We start from the raw sequence: 3,968 nt of genomic DNA, 5'->3' as shown, positions 1-3,968 counted from the left end.
TATGAAATCATATTCACTTGCTGAGTCAATATTTTATTCTGAGCCAATATTGCATTCAGAGTATCAATCTCAAGAACTCCTTTCTTCTAAGTTGTCCCATTATTCACAGGATTTCTTTCAGAAGTGTACATGAACTGGTTATTTGCAACCATCTCAATGAGTTCCTGGGCTTCTGCAGGCGTCTTCTTCAGATGAAGAGATCTACCAGCAGAGTGATCCAATGACATCTTGGATAATTCAGACAGACCATCATAGAATATACATAGGATGCTCCATTCTGAAAGCATGTCAGAAGGACACCTTCTGATCAATTGCTTGTATCTTTCCCAAGCTTCATAGAGGGATTCACCTTCCTTCTGTCTGAAGGTTTGGACTTCCACTCTAAGCTTGCTCAACTTTTGAAGTGGAAAGAATTTGGCCAAGAAAGCATTGACCAACTTTTTCCAAGAGTTCAGGCTTTCTTTAGGTTGTGAGTCCAACCATGTCCAAGCTCTGTCTCTTACAGCAAAGGAGAAAAGCATAAGCCTGTAGACCTCAGGATTAACTCCATTGGTCTTAACAGTGTCACAGATTTGCAAGAATTCAGCTAAGAACTGATGAAGATCTTCCAATGAAAGTCCATGAAACTTGCAATTCTTCTGCATTAGAGAAACTAATTGAGATTTTATCTCAAAGTTGTTTGCTATAATTGTAGGAATTGAGATGCTTCTTCCATAGAAGTCAGAAGTTAGTGCAGTAAAGTCACCAAGCACCTTCCTTGCATCTCCACCATTGTTGTTATTTTCGGCTGCCATAACTACTTCTTTTTCGAAAATTTATGTTAGGTCCTCTCCAGAGTGTTATGCTTTAGCTTCTCTTAGCTTCCTCTTTAGAGTCCTTTCCGGTTCAGGATCATCTTCAACAAGAATGTTCTTATCCTTGTTCTTGCTCATATGAAAAAGAAGAGAACAGAAAAGAAGAGGAATCCTCTATGTCACAGTATAGAGATTCCTTTATGTGAGTAGAAGAATGAGGTAGAGAGAGAATGAAGAGAATTCGAACACAGAGAGGTGGTAGGTTCGAATTATAAGAAGAAGAGAAGTGTTAGTAAATAAATAAAATAAATAGAAAGAGATGAGAGAGAGAGTGTATTCGAATTTTAATTTAGAAGAAAAGAAAAATATTTTTATTTTTATATTAATTATTAGTTATAATTCCAAAATTAAAAGGAGAAATAAAATAAAATTAGAATTTAAAACAATTAGTTAGTTAAAAAGAATTTTGAAAAAAGGGATAGTAGTTTTCGAAAATTAGAGAGAGAGAAGGTAGTTAGGTGGTTTTGAAAAAGATATGATTGAAATTTATTTTGAAAAAGATTTGAAAAGGAAATTAAAAAGATTTGATTTTTGAAATTAAAGTTGATTACTTGACTAATAAGAAACTAAAAGATATGATTCTAGAATTTAAAGATTGATTCTTTCTTAATAGGCAAGTAACAACTTGAAACTTTTTGAATCTAAACATTAATTGTTAGCATTAATTTCAAAAATATGGAATAAAATTAAGAAAAAGATTTTGAAAATCAATTTTTAAAATTTTTGAAAAACATGAAAGAAAAATGAAAAAGATTTGATTTTGAAAAAGATTTGAAAAAGATAGAATTTTTTTTAATTTGAAATTTTGACTTGATTAACAAGAAACAACTAAAATTTAAAACTTTTGACTAAATTAACACAAAATTTCGAAATTTATGAATAAAATAAGGGAAAGATATGATTTTTGATTTTTGAAATTTTAATAAGGAGAGAGAAAAACACAAAATAACACAAAACATAAAAAGTTTAAGATCAAAACAAAAAATGTATGCAAGAACACTTTGAATGTCAAGATGAACACCAAGAACACTTTGAAGATCATGATGAACACTAAGAACATATTTTTGAAAATTTTTAAGAAAAGAAAGACATGCAAGACACCAAACGTAGAAATTTTTAATCTTTAGACACTAATAATTCAAGAATGCATATGAAAAATAAGAAAAGACACAAAATAAGAAAATGTAAACATTAAACAAGGGAAATCATCAAAAACAACTTGAAGATCAATGAAGAACACAATGCATGAGTTTTCGAAAATTTTAAGAAAATTAAAAAGATGCAATTGACACCAAACTTTCTCTTGGTGTCAATTGCATCCTTTTAATTTTTCTTTAAATTTTCGAAAACACATGCATGTGTTCTTCATTAATCTTCAAGTTGTTCTTGATAATTTTCCTTATTTGATCTTTGCATCTTCTTGTTTTGTGTCTTTTCTTATTTTTCATAGGCATTCTTGAATTATTAGTGTCTAAAATTTAAAAAAATTTTAAGTTTGGTGTCTTGCATGTTTTTCTTTTCTTAAAAATTTTCAAAAATATGTTCTTGGTGTTCATCATGATCTTCAAAGTGTTCTTGGTGTTCATCTTGACATTCAAAGTGTTCTTGCATGCATTTTTTGTTTTGATTTTAAATTTTCATGATTTGAGTCTTTTTGTTGTTTTTCTCTCTCCTCATTAAAAATTCAAAAATAAAAAATATATCTTTCCCTTGTTCTTCTCATGAATTTCGAAATTTTGGTTTGATTTGGTCAAAAATTTTTAAAATTTAGTTGTTTCTTTTTAGTTAAGTCAAAATTTCAAATAAAAATTTTATCTTTTCAAATCTTTTTCAAAAATCAAATCTTTTTCATTTTTTCTTAATATTTTCGAAAACTTTAAATAATTAATTTTCAAAATCTCTTCCTTATTTTTATTTCATATTTTCAAAATTAATTGCTAACAATTAATGTTTAGATTCAAAATTTTTCAAGTTGTTACTTGCCTATTAAGAAATGATCTATCTTTAAATTCTAAAATCATATCTTTTAATTTCTTGCTAGTCAAGTAATCAACTTTAATTTCAAAAATCAAATCTTTTTAATTTCCTCTTCAAATCTTTTTCAAAATAAATTTCAATCATATCTTTTTCAAAGTTGAATTTCAAAATCCTTTTCTAGCTTCTTATCTTTTCAAAATTGATTTTCAAATCTTTTTCAATTAACTACTTGACTTTTTGTTTGATTTTAAAAGTTTACTATTTCAATCATCTCTTTTTCAAAACCACCAAACTACTTTTCTCTCTCTCCAATTTTCGAAAATCACTAACCACTTTTTCAAAAATCTTTTTAATTAATTAATTTATTTAGTTTTCAAATTTTATTTTATTTCTTTTCATATTTTCGAATACTAACCAATAATTAAAATAAAAAATAAAAATATTTTTCTTTTCTTTTAATTTAAAATTCAAATTTCTTCTCTCTCTCATCTCTTTCTATTTATTTATTTATTTAACACCTCTCTTCTTCTTAAAAATTTGAACCCTCTCCCTCTCTCTGTGTTCGAATTCTTTTTTTCTCCCATCTTCATTCTACTCTTCTATTTCTCTACTCACATAAAGGAATCTCTATACTGTGACATTTCCTATTCATTTCTGTTCTCTTCTTTTTCATATCAGCAGGAGCAAGGATAAGAACATTCTTGTTGAAACTGATCCGGAACCTGAAAGGACTCTAAAGAGGAAGCTAAGAGAAGCTAAAGCACAACACTCTGAAGAGGACCTGACATAATTTTTCAAAAAAGAAGAAGAGATGGTCGAACCCAATAACAATGGTGGAGATGCAAGGAAGATGCTTGGTGACTTTATTGCACCTACTTCTGACTTCTGTGGAAGAAGCATCTCAATTCCTGCAATTGGAGCAAACAACTTTGAGCTTAAGCCTCAATTAGTTTCTCTAATGCAGCAGAATTACAAGTTTCATGGACTTCCATTGGAAGATCCTCATCAGTTCTTAGCTGAATTCTTGCAAATCTGTGACACTGTTAAGACCAATGGGGTCAAACCTGAGGTCTACAGACTTATGCTTTTCCCCTTTGCTGTAAGAGACAGAGCTAGGACATGGTTGGACTCACAACC

The 3,968-nt window shown here is 29.2% G+C and overlaps 1 non-coding gene across 1 annotated transcript; it reads left to right on the top strand.

Annotated features, from left to right (window-relative positions):
- Nucleotides 1–281: 281 nt before the first annotated feature.
- LOC148567666 (small nucleolar RNA R71) lies at nt 282–389 on the top strand. Its single transcript, XR_015882209.1, has one exon. It is a non-coding gene; the product is annotated as a small nucleolar RNA R71 (small nucleolar RNA).
- The last annotated feature ends 3,579 nt before the right edge of the window (nt 390–3,968 follow it).

This window comes from Arachis ipaensis, chromosome B4, assembly GCF_059453495.1.
Source record: "Arachis ipaensis isolate K30076 ecotype BB chromosome B4, ASM5945349v1, whole genome shotgun sequence".
In the NCBI taxonomy this organism is placed as follows: Eukaryota; Viridiplantae; Streptophyta; class Magnoliopsida; order Fabales; family Fabaceae; genus Arachis; species Arachis ipaensis.
The sequence above is the reverse complement of the archived record's forward strand: the minus strand, read 5'-3'. Positions and strand labels throughout refer to the sequence as shown.